The following is a 25,666-nucleotide window of genomic DNA, read 5'->3' as shown; positions in this document are numbered from 1 at the left end:
CCGCTGCGGCCAGGCCTGCAGCAGACCCCCACCAAAACGGCTGCAGGAGCGGAGCACAACTTCCGTAGCTTCTCCAGCAGTTTTCAACTTCACTGTTCCTTGACTGCCCGAGCCGATGGTTACAGGGATCTCGCTGTAAAAAAAGAAAAAAGGCCCGGGCCGGGGGGGGGTGGGGGGGGGTGGGGGGGGGAGTGTGGGGGGGGGGAGATTTCATTCTGACACAGAAGATTTCTGTAACAAACAAAACCAGCTTTGGCAGAAAGAAATTGGTCGGGTTTAACCTTCTCCTTCAGGGTAGCATTTAAATTCTGGGTTAGCAAACAATACGCTTACCACTAGCGATTGTAGTATCTGAATTTCTTACAGCATACTTAAACATCAGCTTCTAGAGTCACATGGCTGTGTAAAATCATCTAGCGCTCATTTAAAAAAAATAAATCTCTATTTATGATTGTGGGGAAAAGTTAGGAAGTGATTTCTAAAACCACAAGGCCTGGAAAGCTAGACATGCCAAATGTACTTACTTAACTTCAAACTCATGGCTTTGAAGCTAATCTCATGATTTCTAGATGCTTAAATCATATTTTATTGAACTGTGGGATGGCAATGCTGGAAGTATTGGGACATAAATGTTATCACTCCAAAACCAAAAATACCTCTTAAAAATCACTGGTATAAGCAGTCACTCCTGCCTTTATGGATAGCTAAAGAATGCGCTTCAGGCTATTTAGAAGATGAAGATTCATTTCTGAATAATGTAAGCAAACACAAAGCAACCTGTAAACAAAAAAAGATTACGAAACATTCTTTTATGAAAGGCTGGGATTTTACGTAGTCATCTTACAATAAAAGCTTTTCCCATCACCTTAGCATTTCACCTCAGGGCAAATTCATAGATTTTTTTCAAGGTATTGATTCGTTTGTATATCCTAAATGAGATTTAAGTAATATTTTTTTATTATTTTTTTCATCTCTAGCTCTCAGGTTTGGAGTGCATTGCCTTGGAATAGCCCATTTCATCATTACATGCTGCACTTACATTTCTTGCATACTTAAGGGTATTTTGCCATTAAGGTTTCTTTTGGCACTTTTTATGTGTTGAAAGGTTGTTTAAAGTATTAGAAAAAAGCAACAGAATGATTAAGACACACTCCACATTAGAAGTTCAACTGTTCCAAATGTTCACCATTTTACCTTCTAAGCTCACATATTTCATGCAACCTTGTATCGTTTTATTTTTCACCCTCAGGTTTCTTTCACTCTTCACTGGCATATACAGTGAGACTAATACTCTTTGAAAATAGATCTGTACAGAACATTTATCCTTGAAGTACGATATCTTATTTGCAAGAATATTTTATATAAGAGATGAATTATTGATAGACAGCCTTGACTTAACATTTAGGACAAAGTACTGTTGCTATATTAAACTACATTGTATTACTTTCAGGTTAATTGGTGGAATAGTTTGATTTTTGTAGTTTTGATCACATTCAAAAATTTGACAAACCAAACTGAATCTGACAGATCAAAATGCACTCCTCCTCAGTTTTGCTGAAGAAAGGCTGCACCAATGCCTAAATTTGAGAGGAACAAAGAGGTCTGTCCTCTCTGTAGGAACAGGCAGCTCTTCATGCCCCAGCCTTTTAAGAATTCCTGGCCAACACAATTACATCACTCTAACACTAATGTTGTACACATACAAAATATTGTAAAGCTCCTACATAATGAATGCATGAGGGAATTTTAAACACAATTTTGCATGAACGCTTCTTGAAACAACAATTTTTCAACATTCTCCAAACTTGCTGTCAGTACACTTAGCAGCGCGTTGAAGGCAGACGTGCTCAAAGACACCCAAACCTCAAATTGAACCACACTAACAGCACCTCACAAATGTGCTCTCTCAGGTCTGTTAAGCCCCCATGCTCCCTTCTAGCTCTAAGTGAAATTTTCCATTGATAATCATTTGAAAACAAAACCCACAGTCTGATTCTGAACCCACACAAGGTATAACACTGGCGTTTGCACTAGAACAAAATTCCATGGGCGCCACGGTGCCGGGCCAGACCACAGGGGTAGCTGTCCCAGCGTCCTGGATCTAGCAGTGATCAGTCGTGATCAGAAAAGGCCTTTTGCTTGGTCAGTTGCAGATAGGAGTCAAGCTTATCCCTAGCACCAAAGGCAGTAATTTGCCTTACCCACCTATAAAGTATTGCTAAGATTATTCACACAACTGTTTTCATCTCCAATGATTTTACAGAATATTAAAAACCAATATTTCCTCTGCCACTATCACAAACAGAACTTTGCCAAGTTTTCTTGACTCATCAAGGAGTGTTTCTACTGAATATGCATCTGGGCTTTTATATGTTTGATAACACCACTGGATTTTTTGTGCGACTGCTGTATAGAACATATAGTAAAGCAAATCTTTCTCCTAGCTCCTTAGCACCTCACCTTGACTCTAGAGTCTCCTCAAACCAAAGCCCCTCCCAAGTCAGTTTGGTTGCTTTGCCTCCATGTCATAGGTATATTGTCTATACACTTCTTTTCTGAGCACAACAGAATGACGTGGAGGAAGCCAGTCGCTGATACTTGAAAAAGCCGCCTCACTAGGAGCGGGAGTTATGTCCTCAGCAAACGGTCTAACAGTCAGAGGATCTTCCAGCATCCTTTACTCAATGGAGAAGTACCACCAGAGAATTATTAAGAGTTAGAGGAATCTCAGCTTCAGTACTGTAATATATAACCAGAAACTAATGTCTCCTGTGCCAGCCTCATTCTTCCTCTTAGAGTGGCACGTCACTGTGCATCATGGAAATGAAACAGCAGATGTTTCCAAATATAGAGCCAGATTCTCTGTGCTTGTCAGCTGTTTTCCTGGACTGCAGACATGCATTATAACTGTAGGCAGAAAGCCACTTCTGCAGTACCTTGCAAAATTGGGGAAGAGTTCTAAGTTATTAAATAATGAGCATATTGAAAATATTTTTAGTTTATATTTGAAAAACATAGAGTGCGGGAAGCGTAACTGTTAGTAACATCATTCCTCCAGCAAGCCCTTTCAGCTAAATCCCTGTAGAGAGTCCAGCTGGATGTCTGCAGAAGAGTCGGACGCTGATGCTGCGGTGGCCGTTCAGTGGGTACTAGCTAATGAAAGATACGGAGCTCTTAGAGTAAGAATCCTGCTGAAAGCTTGTGGCAGCTTTAAAAACAAAAACAGTTAGTGGTTTCCAAAAAGGAACTAAGTATATTGTGAACTTGATACTCCTCTCCATTTATAGTTGATCTTTAATCTGTGAACCCACCCACAAAACAATTGCTAATTGGCTTTCCTTTTGTATCTTGTAGAAACAGAGAAGGCAATTGGTGATACGATGCATTTCCACTGTGTTAGAAACAGCTGTGCAATTTGGAAGTGGTGGAGGGAAGGTGTGACCTGGTTGTTTGGTACCATCTGTCTTCAACATACACAGTATAAGGTTATTTTTTATTTAGTTAGGAAGGTTTTTTTATAAAAGGTAAGTATATGCCATGTGTGTCCATATGGTTTGGGACAACACACGGACAGAGAATAACTTCTTTAAGATTCACGGTCACAGTAACTACGATGAGAAAAAATATTGGAATGACAAACAGACCCAACCTCAGAATTTGCATGGATACAAAATTCAACATTACTGGGATTTCTAAAACATATGTCCATCTAGCTCCCTGAGCTGATATTTTCACCAGCTTTGAACTCAGATGAAAGCCTCATGTTTCCAGTCCAATGAGTGTAATCTGCTCACTTTTCAGTAGGGCAAGAGCCGCCAGGGGACACCTTTTACTGAACGACAGAGCATACTGAGGAACAGTCAATAATGGGAATAAACTCCAGGGCGGTCTTGCATAGGGAGTGAAAAGACAAGTCTAGAGTGATTGTAACTGCAAAATTTGAATGTCTTATTGGTGGTAGGTCATTCCTCAGAGATGATGGGCGTGGGGGTGAACATCTGTGGAATGCTCAGGATTACCAAATTTCACTTAAATGAGAAGACAACACCCATTGTGGTGTGAAAGACCATAATCTCTTTCCATTTATGCATACACCTGCTCAAGTAGTGCCCTCTTACCAAAATCAGATCTATTTCTTCTTTATTGTAACTGTATTTGTTGATTTTAATTGAAATCTGAGAAACGGGAAAGCCTTTTGCTGTTCTTGTTTTTTCTTGGTCTTGTTGTGCTCACTCTACAACAAAGATTTAGCTTTTATTTAAACTGGATGACCCAATATATTCAGTTCAGCTGCTAGATTGACTGTCACTGAGTTGTCAAATGCCTGTTATGAATAGTATACAGAGGGAGAACAAGTTGACCTTGAACTCACTAAATGTTTTATGAATACTACCCATTTCCAGAAAAATATGAATATGTTTTCCAGATTTGCTCTTTTTCCTTTCCTTAAGGCTGTTCTCAGTAACAAATGCCTTTTATCTTACTAAGATGCTTGTTACATGGAAAATTTGGGAAAGGGAGAACAACATTTTAATGATGAATTTAATGCTTGTGGATTGTCGATGATTGATTATATTGTAGGCTGAATTCCTGGACTTAGCCAAAGGCTACGGAGAATATTGCTGCTACAATGCTAGCATTGCTTCCTAAGACCTGTCGAATTCTGTTTTATAATTTTCAGTCGCTGAGATTATTTGGTCTTGGTGACTATTCTTTCCTCCTAATTGGCATTCTCATCGTTAAGCAAAATCAGAGTAGATGCCACTATTTAAATAGAATAAATAAAAGCAGAGTTTTGACCTGTCCAACTCACGCAAACCTGTGCATTGTTTCCAGACAGAAAAATGTGGCCTTAGCGCCTCCAGCTGGTGTTGGAAATGGGTCGTTCTCATGCACATGTCAAAAAAAATACAACAGGAGGGGAGCAGTTAGTACTATAGGATCCAGGCCAGAGGATCCGGCTTGTAACCAACAGAGAAGCACTCTAAATAGAATTAAAGACACTTGTGCTCAGCACTGGATTTTGATCAAGCACTTCAAAAGTAAAAAAAGAGCAGCTAATTTACTCTGCCATGAAATATATTGGTTCCTTTTCAAAAGGTACTTTCAGCTCTTTCAGAATTTGTGGACAAAGTGGTTTCTAGCTAATATATAGTTTTAAATGCTTTTTTGAAAGCCTCTTGCATGATAGAGTTCATAGCAACAGCTTCAGCTACTGCTTTAAGAGCACAATAAGCTTTAATAAGAAGGATGTACTTCAGTTCATAGATTGTTTTCTGCTTTACTTTATTCATCATAATCCTTACCTCTGCTTAGTAAAAAAAATAAAATAAAATAAAATCAGAAATAAAAAAGACAGCAACCAATATTGATCTCCTCTATCCCAAAGCAGGTTCCCTTGATCTGGATCGAACCTGTCTCTGTCAGTAACAGCTTTTCCAGGAGACAGTTCTATTTAAAATGTTTCACAGGGCATCTAGTTATTTGTTCATTTGTCAGGAATGGTGGAAGAGACTATAATAGACAAGCAGCCTCAGCTGGCTGCTCCATGTAAGACTAGATCCAGTCGTATCACAAAGACAGAATAAGAATTTATTTTCTGTGCACTGTGGAAAAAAGTTTTATGACACATCTTGACCCAAGACTTATTAAAAAACCATTATCAATATTAATTGAAATTTAAAATGTCCTTTGGAATTTCATTACAAACATTTTTACTCTAATATTGGTTTTGATGTTATGAATGAGAGGTGAGTGGCATGGGCTGCAGTACAGTACACACGGCAGCTATCTTTCCACAGCAAGATCTATTTTCCATTTTCCATTTTCCATTTTCCAGTTGAATGTAACAGGAATTATGTTTTCCTGGAGACCACATCCCTCATCATCGGTACCACGTACTCATGCAAACTTGGGAAGGGGACAGAGACTCTCATTATAATCTTGTTTATCTAATGAAAACTATCTTAGCCTTTGTGGTTTTTAAAAAGCTTCATCTGAAGGATAGCTTCAAATGAACACCAACATACCCAAATAGTAGCAAAGAATGTGAGGTGCAAGTGTAATCCAGACCATCCTGTGGTAGTTTGCAATATCAAAGACCACCAATGTCACTTAGAGAGGCAGTTGGAGTGCCCATCCTACATTAGACATGGTGAGAAGAAACTCGAGACCTGTTCCTTTTCTTCTGACACACTTACAAGACAAACACATGCTCCATTAAAAATAACACAGCTCTGCTCTGATATGTTTCGCTCCCATGTGTCTGACTTAAAAATATGCCTCAGTCCACAGTGTTATGCTTATTAAGATATAGCATTACTGCTCTGCAATGAGCCACTTCAGAGAACACAGCAGGGAAGCTGGCTCCCATTGTGTTAAAGAGGGCAGCCCCTTCAAACTGCACACTGGAGCAAAACATTCTCATCTTGTAACACTCTCTTTGCATCCGGAGTTTATTTTTTTTATTATTTTTTCTTCTCTTTTCCTTGTTTTGCTGTTTTCTTGAGTCATGGTGGCTCCACTTCTGAAAAGCTGTAGTGGCATAGTTGACACTACAGCAGCTGGAGCTGGGAACACTAGAAAGCAGTGCATTATGTTTTCTTTTCTTTGCACAGGTCACCAAGTATCCACTATGATTTTAGCACATCTTGTTGTGCAGAGCTTTTAATGTTAATTTTTTACTATTATTCCAGAGTACTCTGCTGAAGGGGAGGCTTCCAGCATGCTGTCTAAACATTAGATATTATTTTTACCTTGCTTTATTCCTGCAGTAAAATCTGATCGCAGGTTGCAAATGCATGCTGTTATTCATACATGAACCAACAAAAGGGGCAACCTTGATCATAAATGCATGTGGAGAATGAGTATAAGGAAATGATGTAGAGTTTTGTTTTCTTCTTTTTTGATTCAACTATATAAAGGAACTCACGTGTGTCACTTGTTTGTTTGTTTTGGTTTTGTTTTTGCATTAAAAATGATACTTTAAAACGTTAAGGTATAAATAATGCAGGATGCCACTGCACATGTGGGGCCATACACAAAGCTTGCAGTTGAAACAATAAAAAGATCAGGTGAAGTGGATAGAAATATGATTCCAGAAGAAACAGAGTAGAAAAGTATTCTGCTCTCTGTCTTGGTAGTAAAGACAGTTCAGCTGGCTTTGCTGCGCGCATTTTTTTTTAATGAACATGTGTATGAGCACAGTATATCCTAGTTTAGGAATGAAGGGATACCAGTTTTCCCCCAGCAGGTTCACTAGCCCAGAGATTCCTCACACTGAAATTACCAGTGAGCAGCCTGACCTCGGGGACAGGATTGCTGTCACGTGGCTGTGGCTGGGAATGTTTCAAATATTTAGCACTTATGCATACACTAGCCCTTCTTAATTGTTTTTCCTTCAAAATGTCTGCAGAAAAGTGATTCAATGAGTCTGGTTAAAGTGTTACAGATTTTTGTGACACTTTTTTTTAAAGACTTTATGCTTCTGCAAATTTAAGTATCAGTATAAACATCATTTTTCAGAGCAGAAAGTTAGTCTCAAATCGAGAACATTCATAAACTTTCTCCTTTTTAGTATAGTTTGACCAATGTCACTCTTTTTCCCAGCCTGAATTACTGCTGCCACTGAGAGCCTCTGTTTGGGACCGATCATTTATGAAGAAGGACCTTCCATTATCAATTACAGCAGCTGAGGATTTGGCATGGGTATTTATTCACTCCTCCCCAAACCCAGCTTCCCATCTCAGCTGAGCAGGGGCTTCGGTTTCAGCCTCTGCTTCAGCCACATTTTCAAACCAAAGTTTTTTCAAAAAATGTTGTCCACTGCATTTAGCTCTGCATAACCACTGGTAACATGATGCAGACCTCACACATCCATTTCTCTCAAAAAAATGCCCCCAACTAGCCTAAGAGCAACACACTGATGCTTCATATATTTCAAACCTTTACTACAAACTTTCGTGTCTCCATCCGGTCTCTTAGTCTTGGACATAATAATAAGGGGGATTTGGGGGGCTGCCACAGTAAGAATTCACACAAGGAATCTTGACATGAACTCATCTGCCAGGGCTGGTAAGTAAGTTCACAGGGTGGGGTTGGACATAGCAAGGAACTTCATACCTGGTCTGGTTCACCTTGTGTATATCAAATGGCTTTACTCTCAACACAAAAGTAAATATTAGCTGAGGAGAAATCAGGAATGGTTCAACTCTGCCAAGACAACATTCGTTCTTGAGACTAGGCCATAGCAAGCAAGAAAAAAAGTAAGTCTTTCCACAGGATAACAAGGGAGTCACTTAAGAGAGTCCAAAACAAGAGACGTCCTTCACCCACACACAGCTGGGACTACAGCACTACCTAGTAGCACTGCTCTGGGGCCTGCCAGCATGTCACTGTGCCTACAAAATAAGGTGCTAGCATTTGGTAGCCCACCTGACAGAGCATCCCAAAACCTGACCCTGCAAGCCAAGAGGGAAAGGAAAGTTTTCTGACAAGATTTAAGGACAGAAACTAAAAAGAGCCAATGCCTTCTTGGAATAACAAGAAAAGAGACTGCAACTTAGACAGCACACTCTGTGCAGGCAGGAGAGCTGGGAAACTGTGATGAATGTGAAAAAATGTTTCAGTGCATTTAAGAAAAATACTGAAAGCTTTATTAAAAATATAACAAAAGAGAGGGTTCATATAATAATTATATCAGACTCTGAGAAAACAGCCAGAGCTCTGTAGGCTAACGTGTAGAAGGACAGACATTTAGGAAGTCCAAAGAGGTGTAGTGATGTCTGTCCTGAAATGAGGCAGTAAGGATATGACTGAAAATTTGAAAAAAGGCAAAGGCTAACCATAAGCAACATGCAGCAGCAATACCTGGGAGATACTGCTGTGCAGATGCCTGACAAGGCAATCTCAGGTTATCTTTATGAAGATCGTAAATAAGACACACAGAGTAAGGAGTACTTAAGTATTCTCTCGTTTTTCACAAGGACCACGCTGCTTTATAATAATTTTAAAATTCAGTATTTCCAATTAACTTATGAAGGGAAAGATAAAGTAATTTTTCCTGGATATTTGTAGACCCAGGTGATCCTTTTGTCTGGGAAGGCTGCAAATCCCACAAAATGCCCTAAACATTTTGTTGTCTGTAAAACATCTTAAATATTCAGTCAGCAGGCTTGATCAATAAGAAACTTTTTCAAAGCTCTGTAAATACTGGCTGAGTCTCTTCTCTAGGATCTATTGCCTTTTTGCCTAGAAATATACATGAGTGATTGCTCCAAATTAAGTCTGATTATTGAATATTTATCAATTATGAAAAATAGATATCTAATTTTGCGTTGGAATACATATAACATTTGTTCTATGAAAATCTGGTTTTATAAAAGATTAAAATGTCCCCAATATGTATACAGGCACATTAGCATATACACGTTCTTTAATTTTACTTCAGAGTGAAAAAATAGCTGTATAACAGATACCCATCACATGGGCGTATACAGACCTGAGTGTGGAACCGCTCTTCCCACGTAGGTGAATCATTCAAGCAGTTCTTAATTGTTCTTCATTTACCTGTGCCTAGAAAAGTTGAAAATTATGAAAATGGCCGGCAGAGGGTAGAGGAAAAAAATGTCATTTTCTGTTTCTAAGTGGTAACGGTCCTGATAAGGGGGATGTTTGTTTACATTCCCCAGACATGCCCTCTGCCTAACATTGTGAGTCTTCAGCAAACAGGAGCACTGATATGACAGGCATCTATTCAGCTTTCTAATTATGTCAGTACAAATATCTACAACTTGGATTTTAGCAATTTCAAACAGTAGAAATGAATCTGATAAGAAAGGGAAAAGGTGAATTCTTACATTGCAATTGTCTCAGGAGACCAGGAAGGAGAATCAAGGAAGTGTTTGTGATCTTAAAGGCAAATTAGATGACGTTTTGAAAGATGTCTATAAAAACAAGGTGGTGATTAATCGAGATGGCAGTGAATTTTTCCTCAGACTAGTTAAAACTTCAGGTTTTTCTTTTTTTTTGTTTGCTCATCTGTCATGCAAATTATTCACAAACAGCAGGAAAAACTTTGTATTAAAGATTCTGCTTACATATCATTGAATTGAATGCCAGAGGCAGCTTCTAGGTCAGATGCAGGGGCACATGAAGAGCATTTTCCAATCAAAAATAAGGCAAAATGAAAGCAGGATCTTGACACGTCCTCTTCCTTCTCATGCTGATGGTTCCTTGGCACACTGATATACGTGCACCCACGGCTGCCTACCCCAGCTGGCCCACAATGGCTGCCTTGACACGAAGATTCACTTGGCAGATGTTTACTTGCATCACCTTCGGGACCCCAGGGAGTTACCTTGACTGAAAGTCAAGCCAGAAAGATTCAGTGTTTGCCCCCTTCGGGTCCCGTTCTGTCTCCTCAGCAGCAAACTACTCCACTTAGATCAAAAATCAATTTAGTTGCAAGGTCATATGGAAATACCTCACAGTATGAAAAACTTGACTCTGCTTTAGCAGAGGCCTTTGGATTAAGCAGGCAATTGACCACCTAAAAGCTTTGGCCATACTTCACACGCAAAGAAGTTTGTGTCCATCTCCTGTACAGCCAGAGCATAAAACTTCAAAAACTCTTTATGTCGTAATCAATCAAACCAGCAGGACACGTCTGCTGTTGGCACTCGCTGGTTTCACTCTCATTGCATTTGCTGCTGTTCACTGGTAAAGTATGATGACTTACATGGGAAAACTGCTGAATAAAAACCTCTCTTTGCGTATGCACAAAATGTTTCAGATGATGCTATGAGCAAGGGAAAAGAACTTAGTTTTTCTGAGGTTCACATTACTTGCATTGGTTGGAATGGTGGTTGGGGGGTTGGTTTTCACACATCCCACCCCCCCCACCATTCATCTGTTGTTCTATTTCTTGTTTATTGTATTTTCCAAATAACTTATGAATAATTTTAAGGCCTTGTGAGGCTGACCTATTGTGATGATTTGTCAAAACATAATCACATAACACAACACAGGCCAAGTTTTAATTGTGCTCTAATTTGAGCCCTTACAGCCTTAAAAAAATAAAGCAGAGGGGACTGTTTCACTCGCAGCCATGGGCTACAGACATAATAAGCGGCCCTGTGATGAGCTGTGGTTGGGGAAGGCCCACCAGATGGGAAGCATGAAACAGAAATATTGTTTATTTCTGCAATCAAGCCAAAGTGAGCTGAAAATCCTGAATGAAAAACTTTCTGCAAAACTTTTACACGAAGATCAGAGACTTTTTCTTGGGACATACCACCTGGGAATTTGTGATCCTGGTTCCTACCACAGTTGTATAATTTTAACATCCCACAGAGCTGACAGACTTTGACACTAACAACTGTGCAGGGAGTAAAACAGATTTACAAGTGGCAGTGACCTTTTCATCAAGGGAAGTAAAGTAGACTCGAATCCACCGTACCCCTGGCTCACAGTCCTGACAACATCATTCAACATACAGTAGGAAAAGCACTTCAGCAAAAGTTTATGAAAGTGACATTGACACAGCACAGTACATTAAATTGATCCCACCAACATGCCATGAGTTTTAAGTAGCATCTCTCTTTTTTTTTTTTTTATTGAAATTTGAAGTGTTTGCTGCTTAGTTTAGTGCCGTCTGTTACTCAGAGAAGACAATTAAAAAGCTGTGGCATCAAGACCTTTTTCATTATGAAATACAGATATTTTGACCATCCTTCTTGCAGCAAAGAGGTAAATAAATAAATAAAAATAAAAACAATCTATAATTGAATGTTCCTGCCAGCATTTCTTATCTTAGACCCCCATAACGCTGTGCTGCCTCCACAGGCCTCATTCCCTATCTTGGATCTTGTTACCCTAGCAACTAATAGCCAAGCTGGCTTCCAAAAAAAAGTAATAGAGGTAGCCTCTCCGATTTTTAAAGGAAATTGGTTACTTTAAACCCAGTGAATGCTTGTTTTAATTGCACTGTTCATGGTTGAGAATCTCTCCCTCAGCATTTTTTCACAGCTAATAACGGGGTTTTTTCATCTATGCGGTTTGCTCCCTTGACGGAGTAAAGCAAAACTTCTCCTGCCAGAAACTTCAAGCATAGTTGACTAGTTTCTTTAGGCAACTAAAAGCCAAAAATGAGGCCAGCATCTGCTTATGCAGAATATTTGCAATTTCATTGTGATTTAAAATAAGGTTGTTATTTCAAGCCTCTGTAAGAGTAAGAATAGTTTACTAAGAAGCATTATACAAGTACAGTTAATAGAGATACTCCGTCTTCAGATTGTTGGACAAATTTATGGTAAAGCAAATTTTTCCCTATTGATCAAGCCCTAGAGGGGCATTAACAACACTTAAGGGAACAAACTGCAGAAGATGGCATAACTGACACGTATAAAAGAGTCTGCAAGAGAGCTGAACGGGGCTGGGAGGAAATGGAACACTTTAACATTACATCCCGGTCATACTAAGGTCCATTGACCCTGTACTCATTCCAGATAATTAATTTACAACACATTAAACCTCTGTGTGAAGAAGGATGTTATGCATCAATTGCATAGGAATAAAAAGTGTTATTGATTTAAGATTTCTACTGTATCATGCATTGACAGAAAGAAACAATCTAGCAGTATTTTAAAGACAAAAAAAAAACCTTTTCTGAAGGACAAGTTTGCTAAATAAGCACACTTTACACTACATTTAACTGAAGTATTGTTGACACCCTAAAATAAATGCTGTTAGGAAAAAAACCTTCTACATAATGAGGACAACGTGGCATGACTGGATAGTATTGGCGTTCATTCTAGGAACCAAACGCTTTGAGGTGATAATGCTCTTTTACAGTAAGAGTCTAAAGTAGAAAAATACATTGACAAATATTATTTAATGAATAAAATATGAGTAAACCAGCACCATTAATACAGTACAATATCTAATGAGAGTCAAGCTCATGTTCCTCATGGAGGCATTGTACACTTAACATGCAAAAGAAGAAAATAATTTCTGAAGGGCCAAATTTTAAGATTCATGAACATCAGAACCAGCTTCATTTACAGTCTTTTTCTCTTTAATTAAATTACAATTTTCAGATCCCAGTTCAGAAAATTCGGGTCAAAGTTCTAGGCTGCCTAGCATTTCTCACTGCAGTTTAACTTCCCAAGAACACAGGATGCTAAAAAATTCTTCCCTGTATCACCTGCAACTTTCAGCAAACCTCCACTTCAAAGTTCATTTAAAACTTGCAGTGGTTAAAAAGAGATTTGAATCACACTACATGCAATGTGCTCCCAGTACAAAATGATCCAAAAATTTCACTTTCAAGCAAGGTGTCTTCAATTGACCTGGGGCTGAACTACAACTGGTCTCACAATACGGAGGGAAGGGTTAGCTTCCTGATAGAAAGCCAGGTGGTGTCTAGGATTTGGTAGAAGACACCCAGAAAGAGTGTACGGAAGATCTAAAATGAGGAATTTTGCAAGCAAGGGAAGCTGCTCCAGCCAAGTTGAAACCAGTACGGGAATATCCCAAACATAACAGAAAAGTCAAAACCCTACAAGACTCAAATAGAAAAGCATGAAGAATCTAAGCTATAAAGTCAGGACAGTGCACAAATACCTCCAAATTAACTCATGGGCAGTGGCAGAAGTGTGAACAAAGACAATCCCTAGTGTTTGGAAGATTTAACAGGAACCCACATTTCTTTGCAAGAGCTTGTGAGTACCTGCAAGTATCCACAATATGGGCAAAGTGGATGATAGAGGCAATATTAGCTCCAGGACGCCGTTGTAAAAGTATGCCACATAGCCCCGGGACAGAAAAATGACAGCTTGAAAGCCAGCCACAAGCACACAAACAGTGCAATGACAGCAACAGGGAAACCAGTGCTGCAAGAGAGGCTGCACACATCAGGAGGTAAACAACTTGAAACCAGCAAGTTAGTAATTAATTTTAAAGAAAAATAAACTTTTCTTCAACATTTTCTTGAGCAAAATGGCTATTTTGGACATCTCCAGGAAATATGTGGTAGTTTCTCTCAATAGTACACTCAAAACTGAAGTCAAGTGCATTATTCATCATGGGTACTAATAAAAAATTTAATGTCAGTGCTCTCAAAGAGTGAAGGGAGCCTTTGGCCTTAGTCTACATGTGTAAAAACTTATGTATCTTATTTATGGAAAGCTTATGTTAACTGAAACTGGCTATAAACTACTTACTGCCATCCCCAAAAGGAATCTGATAAGCACCTTTATCTCGCTCTCTCCTGAAACCACATAGATTATTTCTTTGCTACAAATGGTTGCTTTTCAAACCAAATGTAAATCCAAGTGAAATTTGTTGCCTGCAGATGCACATACCAGAGCTTTTCATACAAGCCCAGCGGAGCAATGTACCACCCCTAAATGGCATGCACACCCATCTGACACTTATCCCCTCTTTAGCCATTTCTGGTCTCACCCAAGAGACCCCAAATAGCAGAGAAAAATCATGGTATTGTCTTAGGTTGCTCTGCTCCTCACTGTCCTGAGATGCACCATACGAAGACCCTCCAGTTAGGCTGCAGGACACTTGTCAGTCCATTTTCCTTAGTGACAACGACACAGCTCTGCAAAACCTGGTGCGTGGGTGGTGTGCCGCAGGTTTTGCTGAGTCTGCCAGAGGCTTTCCACAACAAACTCTTCTTTTCCCCAGCCTCAGGCTCACACCATTAACTAAACCAACAACAGCAGCCATCAAAAAACAGCCTTGGCAGTTCCCTGGAAGGGAAAATTATATCCTAATACCTGTACCACAATCAACTGCACACATAGTAATAAAATGGAAACTATCAGTCATAGCAATGGATGGGGTGACCCTTCTATAATATCCCTTTCTTAAAACCTGTATTGTCTTTAAGACTGGTACAGGCCAAAGGGAAGGAAAACTCCTGTTTTACAACAGCTACAGACCCAGTTTTGACTAAGTCAGCAACACAGAACAGCCCTCTCCCAAAAGTCTTCCTGACCCATCATAGTAATTTCTCAACTAGGTGCAGTCATCACACTTTCTCTTTTGCATACACTAAGGCATCCCTGGGATTTTTATTCTCTAGCAACCAAATTATTACCCACCCAGAGCAACCAAATTACTATCCACCCAGAGTGCAGGAGACAACTCATTTTTTAATGGATTTTTATTCCACGTAGATATTTTATGGAAATCAGTTGGTTTTTTAAAATAAATATTTTGGCATTAGAGTTTGAAACATAACAGTCAATGATAATTATTATCACTAAAGTATATGAAACAACGTTTTAAATATCTCACACACATCTATTATTTAGAACAGAATCAGAAGACAAAAAAGTCTCTTACCTTAGAGGTCTCATCAGTCCATATAAACATGCTACAATATTATGGACTTCAGTAAGTATCGAAAGTGATATTTCAATATTTCCCTGCAGCGAAACATAGTATTAGGTTTTGCCAAAAAAAAAAAAGTGCTCTTCCTTTTCATTTTACAATGAAAAATATTGGGAAAAAAATGTGCGTTCTTAATTCAGGTTGCTTGATGTACCAACTTTATCTGCAACTTCAATGGACAAAATGGATGAAGGAGAGTAAGGAAAAGCAAAATAAACTGGTTTCCTGGTGGTACGTGATGCATTTCCTGATGTTAGCACCAAGAGAAGAGTGCTTTATCCGTTTGGTGACATTGTTCTCCCAGTCCATGTCAGAGCTATACATTACTTAATAGCCTGTTCAATTATGAGATAGTGTTAATAAGTAACCTGGGTGCGTTTGTCCTTCACTAAATCATAATCGACAGCTCATTCTACATTTTACTTTTGGTTTTCTGTCCCTATATGACAGAGATAAAGATTTCACATTTAGTACACCTGTATGGATAATCGCACTGCTACATTACTGCTATTGTCACAACTAGGGAAATGTTCCTTTTCTCCTTGACCTATAAGACATAACACAGTCTCATGCAGTATTGTTTCATTATCTCAAAAACTTCTTTCAAAGAACGTGCTACTGTCAGTCTCATGAGAACTCTGAGATTTCCCTTGGTACACCTGACAGCGTGCTGAGGAAGGCTGCTGTCCTGCGACACTGAGGCACAGCCTGCCGACCCGCAGAGAGGGCTGGGGGACCTGCGCTCCATCACGCCTGCACTCCCTTGCTCACCGCATGCCTTGGTAACTGTGGCGCATCCCACAACGTACGCTCCCACCACATTAAGCTGACTCACAGCAGTTAGATGACTGCACATACCTCGCAGAAAAGGAGTCCAGCTGAGGAACTTGGTCTGGAGGAACAAATAGAAGGAGAGGACCAAGCTGTTAATCAAGTGAGACAGTAAGACAGTACAGCCATGGAAAAAATATGCATATGAGATTTAATGATGCCTAAAAGAAGTCTGAAAATGAAACTTTTAAGTGCAGTTAAGCATACCAATGTTTTATTTTTGCTTATTTCCTAAGTTACTATTTTTTTCACTTTTCACTCAGAATAAAAAAATATCTATATTACAATATTAGCATTCCTTATTAGATTAAATTTCAGCTTTACTATCCTTTAGTGAGTGTTTCATGCCATGCACGTTGCAATGGATCAGGAGCACCTGACTGATTAGATCAGCACCCTGCACACTAGTGGTGCACAGCTGATGTGCAGATGGTCACATTTGTTATAATGGAGTCAAATGAACACCCAGTTGTGTATCCATAGTATACTACTCACTGACTCCTTGAGACCTAGCTAGTGGCAAAATCCCATTTAAAGTGTAGTCATACGGTGTTCACCCTGGAATCACTGACAGAGGTTTGGGCTACTTTTTTGTTCCAGTGACCAATATGAGCAAATGATTTACTGCACAACAGAGGATTTCTCTACTTGGATTTTATTAATTGCAAAGTGATTATTTGCAACTGCAAAGAGATGAACGAGATCACCATTAGATGCAGATTGCTAGAGTTCTGTGATACTTGTCCTATGAATATATATTTTATGTGTGAACTGCGTACCTTTGAAAGACTGTTTGTCTTTTACATGAACCAGCATATCACACACATACATCTAAGGGTAGGATTACTTTTATATTTGGTTCATTTCATGGAAGTCAGTACCTTACTGTTCCTTCAAAAAACACTTTCCTAATGGAGTATTATGTATGTAATAACTGCAGCATCGGGCTCAAATAGTAAGTCAAACTTTCAAACTAGGTGAAAGAATGCAAAGTGCAGGTAGATAACAGGGGTTTTTTTTTAAATTATTCACCCATACTTACTGTGCCCCTCTCTAGAATTCATGGGTCATTATTCTTTGTAGCTCTTTTTTTCTTCAGTGTAAGATTGTGGGATGAAGTCCACATTCTGAAATTACACACAAATATGTTAGAAAAATGGAGTGTTTGAAATCAATTCTAATGTTAAATGCAAAGGACATTCTGGGCTCATTAAGTAAAAATATCTCATTTAATGAGCAGGAAAGCACTGGAGCACACTGAACCCTGACACAAAGCAAATTATTTAAGTGATAAATTATATTTTATGGGGAATGTAAAAGTTAATAATACTCAGGGGTAAGGTAATAAATGCAGAGGTGTAACTAACTTCATTGACTGCTTTACTTACAAACATGCCATATGTACCTGGTTACTTGAAATAGTAATAAAAGGAATTAACAGAAACTCCTGGAACTGAAGATTCACATAGAGACCTTTGTAGCATTCTTTTCCACTAAGCAATCTCTGTTTTTTTCTTTTCAAACTCGTTATTATCCTCCCTCTTTCACTTTAGGATATATACCTCCAGTCTTTGCTTTTCACTTTTTGTCAAATATTTGATCTTGCATTCATTAAAACTGAAACCTTCTTATCTACCAGAGAGGCTAATAAAACCAGTGCTCATTTACCTGCAATGATGCCCCAGAAGTGACCTGAAACCTTAACTTGAAGAGAACCAATCTATGCTGAAGGAAAACAGAGGATCAACTTTTAATCTACTGCCCTTCTAGTGCCTGCAAGTTCAGTGGCACTGGATCTCCTGGTGTTACCGTCCTCGGAGATCAATGCAACACACCAGCTCACAAGTACACTTCTGCACATTCGAATAAGGGTTGTCACTGTGAATTTAATAATCTGTGTTAAAATCCCTTCTGTATGTATAAATGGGGTAAAAGACACAATTAATTTATGTACCAAATAGAAATCAACAGAGGAAGAGTATGCTCAGCCGCAAATATTTCCTGTAACTATTTCCTTAATCTTCAAATGGAATTGGCATTACCAGCTTCCAATTTTCTTTTGTATTTATATATCCAGGTCAACAGCTGGTATTTTATTCCCACTCATGCAGCTGGGAAGCAAATATGAAGCCATTACGCTGGGTGTTACCCTGCATCAGTACAGTTTGTACATGGATAGGACAGTCATTCACACAGCACTAGTGTCACACCTGTCAAAATCTTTCATCAGAGTTGTACAAAAGCAATCAAATAAATGACAAAAGGATGGATATTTTATCTACTGCATCAAAAAATTATCTACATATGTGCAATTGTTTTCTAGCAATAAGGGTTGACATTCAATCCTGATTTAAGACAAATTAACCTTAGCCTGCTTTTTGGTTTGCATCTTTAAAGAGTCTTGTGATGGTGGTCAGTGGTCTTATGACATCATCTAAGTGAGCTCCAGACATCACTTTGAATTTGAAAAGTGAAAATATATAAAATCAGGGAAGTGTTTCTAACCAGGTCCTGGGCAAAACAAACCTGTTGGGAAAAAAAAGGCTCATTAAAAATAATAAAACCAAAACCTCATCCAAATTCTTCATTTACAGTTGGACTCTATGATCCTATAGGTCTTTTCCAACCTAAATAATTCTATGGTTCTAGTAAGCAACAATAAAGTTGATATATAAGACACAATTTTCTAGCAGAAGAGACATGCCTTTGACAGATAACATAACTAGAAATACAGCCTTTGGAGACCTACAACCAGTATGCAGTGCTACTTGTTAAATGGCCAGTCTGTATGCGTGCCAAAAATAGCAGTAGACTACTCAGGCAGATGGATTATAAAATTTTAAATTATTGTTTATTCAACTTATTCTGTCCTAAATATGCAGATAAATTGCTAATGTTATATGCCTTTTGAATGTGAACTGGAAGATTCAGGTTTACCAGGTGTTTTGAGGTTCCAGGAAGCCTTCAACAGAAGCTGAAATTTTGAACTAATACAGTGACCACAGAAGCAGGGATTTTAAAGAAAAACTTGATTATTGTAATTCATTATTAGTTGGAAGTACCAAGAATTTCAGCAGACATATATAAGTCTGCTTATCTGTACATATATGTGTGTGCATATGTGTGTAATATATATATGTATACATCAGAACCAAAGAATTGTGTGGATTCATGGCATTAGAACAGTAATACAAATAATGTGTTCAACCATTTCAAAAATATTTTTACTTTAGTGAGAAGTGAATACAAAGAGGGAAAAATAAATTCAACATAAACATACATATGCTTTAAGTATTATTTTTTAAAATGTATTTATATATTTAGTAGGTTAAACTAAAGATGTCTGACATCACAAGCCAGGGCTCCTGGACATTAGCTACAGTAAATAAATAAGACATGTACCGTACATAAAACTTGTATTACAGCTCTAGGTGAGGTCACTTTGAAGGTCAGGCTACTGAAATAGGCAAATATGTAGATTCTTTACTCCTGTCAATATAAAGATACAAAAATGTATAAAGTGACCAATATCCAGAGCCCTCTGAAACCCTATAGTAAGAGCCTTTTCACTGGTTGAACTGTCTTTCTCATTGTTTTAAACCATTTTTATGGTCAATAGGCTTTGTACCTGGGAGATACTTATTATCCACTAATACTCGTCTTCTCTGTGCTTTTGAGTTTTAAATCCCCAGGTTATCATATGCCTGATAAAGAGGATATCAAACAATCATAGAAGAAATTAATTCCTGAAGAAGCAAGGTGTGCCTATTATTTACTTAGGAAATATTTTAGGTTTCTCCAAAGACTTTTTTAGATCCAGGAATTATTTCTATCAGGTATTCTCCCCCCCAAAAAAAATCCAATTTCTTTACAAAATGTACCTTTTGCTTTCAATACCTTCTTTAGACAGGAAAAAGTTTATGGGTAAAAAAAAAATAAAAATAAAAAAAAATATGGTTAAGGCATGACAAATCCTCACACTAATCGTGTTATATCTATCTTCTGATTTGTATCTATCCAGAAGAGAGATACAATATTCTGATTCAGACCTGGCTCCCTGATATCCTGCATGAGCAGCAAGTATGTTTAAAAAGAGACAAAGCGTAATTCCCCTCTTCAAAGCGTGACTGTGCTGCCTATAGAAATATTCTTGTGATATTCCTAGACTGGATTCTGTTAGGAGGTAGGTGAGTGTTAAATCTTCCTTACAAAGTATATAATGCAGAAGTTTTCTCTGAAATTTCTTTTTAAAAAATAAAGAACCATTGCACTTTTTTTTTTTTTTTTTTTTTTTTTTTTGAGGACTTCAAAATGGTGAGGGAGCGAGAGGCTGCAGAAAGCTGGGAAGCTGAGGGACAGAACAGCTCAGCATGTTCTCCACTTAACTTTGCCATGAACTTACAGCACACTTGATAATAAAAAATGTGTAATTTGTGTGTTTCTAACCAGTAGATGCTGCTATCTCTACTTCTCCAAATACTTCATTTATGTTTTCAGCTATGTGTAGAATAACTATTGTACTGGTGCCAGTCATATACTTTATATCAGCAAACCCCCACAAGCAAATTTGTTTTACACAGCAGCTGAATGAAAAACATCCTGTAGAGAGTGCAAACACAAGGGAATGAAAACAGAAAACAGCACAAGCAACATGATTTAAATTAAGTGAACATTAATACCTCCAAGACATTGCATTATTGCTTCATACATTTAGCAGGAAAAGCTATGATTTACAGGTACAATATTTTTAACATCATCTATTAATTAGATATATATGGTTACTCTGTTTAATTGATACTGTAAACAAAAGACTCATTTGAAAACATATGCTGCAATAATTAAAATACAATTATGCTGACAGTGCCTTTCTTTGAGGAACTTGTAACATCTGTATTGACCATGATAAGCATTGATTATCTGGTGTGATATAAATATTTGTGGAGCTAATAACAATCAGGTAGAATTTCAGTGCGTGCTATAGACAGCAGAGATAAATCACAGGAAACAGATCAAAGCTGGTTTGTGAATAAGATTGTTTTTGTACTTAATGGCTCAATATAAAACACACACACAGAAAACTCTTCAGAGATTTAAAGCACACGGAAATGCCATAAAGAAACATCCCATCCTGTGCAGCATTTCTGTACATCTGTAGAATCTCCCTACGCAGTGAGTAGGATGTCAGCATACAAAGAGGAACAAATTCAATCCATCAAGTACTTACCATGCGCATTTACCAACATTAGACATTTATTTGAATTATTAAAAGTTTTTTTTTTTTAAAACAGAAAAGAAGTATGCAGCTCTCACCCCTTCCCACTGAGGAGGTTAATTTAGCAATGCAATAGGTCAACTGCAATTAGTTCCCATTGAGACTAGGTCAGCTGCATCTTGGTTCTGAGTGAGATGTTTATTTATTCTGACTTACTTTCATTAAATTACCACGGACTGCACTAAGAGTTTACATCACCTGCTGGGGTCCTTTCTAGGTGCATTTTTCCCTTCCCACTCTGATGCCCCCCTATATAAAACTACACTTTTTTGGTCCTGGCACTCAGCCTCCCAAAGGGTGTCTGGATTTCTGAATGTGAGGCAGGCTTGAGAAAGTCCTGGTAAGAGGCGAGATGGCTCTGAGCTCAGAGGAGTTGAAAGGGCACGACTGAAAGCAGGATCTGCTCTGTACGTTCATCAATGAGGGTTTCTATTGCTACCATTTCTTTCTTGGCACGACGTAAGACAAAATCTCATTCCTGTCAGTAAGTGAAAGAGAGCACCAGCCGCAGTTTGGGAAGAGGCCCAGCAATGCGTGCTAACATACAGGAGCAAGGGCTGGGATCCCGTGACGGATCCCAACCACCAGCCCTCTGCGCTGTTCTTGCGGAAGCCAGTGCTGGCAGCAGAGCCAGAGCCCAGCACGTTAGTGGGATTCTGGCCCCAGTGATAAAATGGGAGCTTTTTGCTGACAGTTACGGGACCAGGTTTGTACCCTGAATGACTGAATCCAAACACATGTGTGATTTCAAGTGACAGAGAAGCCCTATTGAATACCCAGCCCCATAGGACTTCCCACATATTTGCGACCAGGAAAGAAGCCCAGTTTACATAAACCTTTGCCCATGAGTCAGGGTTGAGTAAACAAATATTTTTCCATATTTTATGCAAGCATTCCACTGTTAATACACAGCATGCAACTTTTGTTTCTTATTAGGTTGTATTTTCATTTCTTTGCTCTTGTAATTTAGGTCTTTCTAACACTACGTTGGGGTTTTTTTAAGCATTGCATTAACTTGCCTTCCTATAACCTCTGTACAGCTTTCTCTGTGATTGTTGTAACAAGTTGTACTATTCCAAAGCACAGGGATTAATTGCGTCTCCAGTTATTATCTTGTCCTTGTTTCTTTCAGACTAGTGGCCTCTGAATATATTTTTTTTCAAAACAGCTAGGAGGCTAAAAAGACATCATCTTCACAGCAGCATAAAGTAATGTTCTGTAGACACAACAATGGCAGTTTATTGCACCTTGCATAAACTACTTTAATTACCTTCAGATTACCATGTTATTAAAAAACATTCATTTACAGCTGAGAGGGTCCATGGACATTTGCTGAAAGTCTTTACAATATGCAGTACTTTGTCCTAGGTTACAGCAAAGTGTATTACAGTCTTTGTTTATTTAAAAATAGATTGATTCATACAAAGCAAGTTTCAGATATTCATACAGTTTTGATTATCTTAATATAATGGCTTTTGTTATTCTAAATTAAATAAACTTATGGCAATGTAACTGAACATTGTAACTTAGTAGTGCAATGGCAATGTCACCATAAACATATTGCTATATCTAAATCTATGGGGATATTAATGCATTTTTTTCTGAAAATATATGAAAATCCGCACAGTTGTATACACCATGTTTGGCCAGTCTAGTGTGCTTGAGTGCCAAAAGGATTCATGTTATTTTCTGCTGGTCTCCAGCTACAGTGTGGCCACGGCAGCACAGTAGTACACACACAGGAGGATAGGAAGCTGAGGAACATACTTTAAATGGCTGGATTCTTTCCCTCCCCCGGCACCCCCCACCATGTGTCTCGAGTGCTTCTGCAACAGTAAAGTTAATAGACTTACACAGGGCACAAGATGAACTGAAGAGATGGTTATTTGTTGCAGAGTACCACACAGAGTACAGCTGAATTGGGGCCTTAGTAGAGGTGATGCTGGGAGGGCAAAAGGGTTCTGGTGAGTACTGCCTCTTCGGTCACTTCTGACGTCAACTGAGAAGGCAGAAAACAGTAATGAAATGGGGAAAACTGATACTTCCTATCTGATTTTTTGTGTACTTCACAATAGAACTACAAAATTAATTTCTGTAGTGATACTAGCGCAGTTAATGACTATATCATCTTCTAAGTAAGTTTCTTGTCACATTGTATTTTGCAGGCTTGTATTCATTGTGCCATTATCATAAATAGTGCAGGACTGGTTAATCCTACATTTCAATTATTATAATCATATTTTAAATACATAAATATTGCCACATCTCATATAGGTTCCCACTACAAAACAAGGTTCTCACTCTTAAGATTCTACATACATTTAATGAATCGTCTCAACAATGTGGAAAGTAATTCCATTTCCATGTTATGCGGAGGTGGAAATTCATATTTAGGTAGATATTCACCTTTCATTTCTGTCTCATAGAGTTACAGAGTGCATTGAAAGCTTCACAGTTTTTCTCAATATGCTGGGTAACTCCTATGTGTTACTGTTATGTTAATGATCACTGTAATTTGAGGCTGCTTTTGTGAGTACCAAAGATGTCTGAATGCATTTGTTTCTAAACAAGAGAGCCTGCGACAAACACATACTGAATAGCAAAAGGAGGCAGAGGGGCAGGGGGCTAGGAGATTGGAAATTAAAAAAAAAAAAAAAGAAAAAGAAAAAGAAAAAGAGGATAAAAGAAAAAAGAAAAAAAAAGAAAAGAAAAATAAGAAAAGAAACAAAACATAACACAGCAGCTTGTCTGAATGACCTTGATACAGAATCTACTATTTAACTATATATAGGGCCTCAGTTATTCATTCTATTTTACTCTGTTTGGATGATGCTACCTCTGTTAAAGAAAGAAAGAAATTTGGGCAGATATAATTAGATTTTGTCTGAAAAAAACCCAACACTAAGAGTGACTTAGCAGTAGCATTATAAAATCTCATGTATCTCCTCTGCAAAAGAATTTGTACACAACTATAAATTTTTTATGCTTCTATCAAACATTGATAATAAAGAATTTAATATTTATAGTTACCCTTGGCCAAACTCCGAGTTTCCCTTCCAGTAGGGTACACTCACAGAGGTACACATTGCCTTTGGGTACCACTGATTGGGACAGTAAGCACACGATGGATTTCCCTTTGGAATATAGCACTGATACCCAGCTCTCCTTAATCTTCTTAATATTCAATTTTTCACATTCCTCTGTAATCAGCCTTATCCTGAATTCTAATGAGTTCTGTTTTTACACTGGGAGCTGTGTCTTTTAACAATCAATGTTATTAAAATGACCCTTGATAGTGCATGATTCCACAGTGGGGATTTTCAAAGCTATGTACAAAAATACAGTTCTTTACCGCTTTAATATGGAAGTTTCAAATCAGAACTTCTCTCTGCCTTGTTCAAAGCAATTTCTCTAGCTTTGAACAGCTGCTTGGCACAACATAGTGAGTATTGCAAGATTTTGGCACTCTCTCCACAGTGGCCCAAGAACTCAGAGCAAAAGAGGAAATATGGTGCTGGAGATTGGACAGCTGCGTTCAGACAGTCACCGGTCTGAACGCAGCCCGGGGAAAGACTGATTAAAGGGCTCCCTGATGTAAGGTGTTCTGTATTGGCTAGATTTTTTTATTGCATTGTTATAACTTCATGGAAGTAATTTAATGATATTTTAACTAGTTTTATTGCTTGTTGCATATAAGAACCACCAAACCACTGGCATAGATGAAATATGTTAGGAAATGAGTTTGGTCTCACTTGCCCTGCTATTGACCAAGTGAATCTCTCTCAAGTTTCTATCATACAGCAAATATGCCTGATACAATAGCAAGGAGGTGGCTTATATGCCACCTTGTCGCAAGCATATGAACTGAGCACTAGTTTCTAGAAGGAGCCGATCTGGGACTCAGGAAAGGCACCAGCCTGTAGTGCCAGTGCTGCGTGTGACCCACGGAACAGAACTGCGGTGCACAGGTCTGGGATTTGTGTCACCTGCGTGAATTACCAAGGAAGGGAAAACACGTTGTTTTAAAAGGGGTGAGGGGTGGGTGTTAAAGCCGAAACCAAGATACAAAAAAATTTTTTTTGAGATAGGCAGAGACAATACACAAAAAGGGAACGGTGCACAAGGGAAGATCGCATGTGTCTGTGAAAGCAGCAG

The 25,666-nt window shown here is 38.4% G+C and overlaps 1 long non-coding RNA gene across 1 annotated transcript; it reads right to left on the bottom strand.

Annotated features, from left to right (window-relative positions):
- Positions 1-1,344: 1,344 nt before the first annotated feature.
- Positions 1,345-18,688, bottom strand: LOC121095670. Its single transcript, XR_005830181.1, has 6 exons — positions 18,605-18,688; positions 17,282-17,366; positions 16,267-16,300; positions 15,361-15,443; positions 10,098-10,362; positions 1,345-9,573 (listed from the first exon to the last, which is right to left on the bottom strand). It is a non-coding gene; the product is annotated as an uncharacterized LOC121095670 (long non-coding RNA).
- Between the last annotated feature and the right edge of the window lie 6,978 nt (positions 18,689-25,666).

Source organism: Falco naumanni, chromosome 11 (genome assembly GCF_017639655.2).
Source record: "Falco naumanni isolate bFalNau1 chromosome 11, bFalNau1.pat, whole genome shotgun sequence".
In the NCBI taxonomy this organism is placed as follows: domain Eukaryota; kingdom Metazoa; phylum Chordata; class Aves; order Falconiformes; family Falconidae; genus Falco; species Falco naumanni.
Note: the sequence above shows the minus strand (reverse complement) of the source record. Positions and strands in the feature narration are given on the sequence as shown.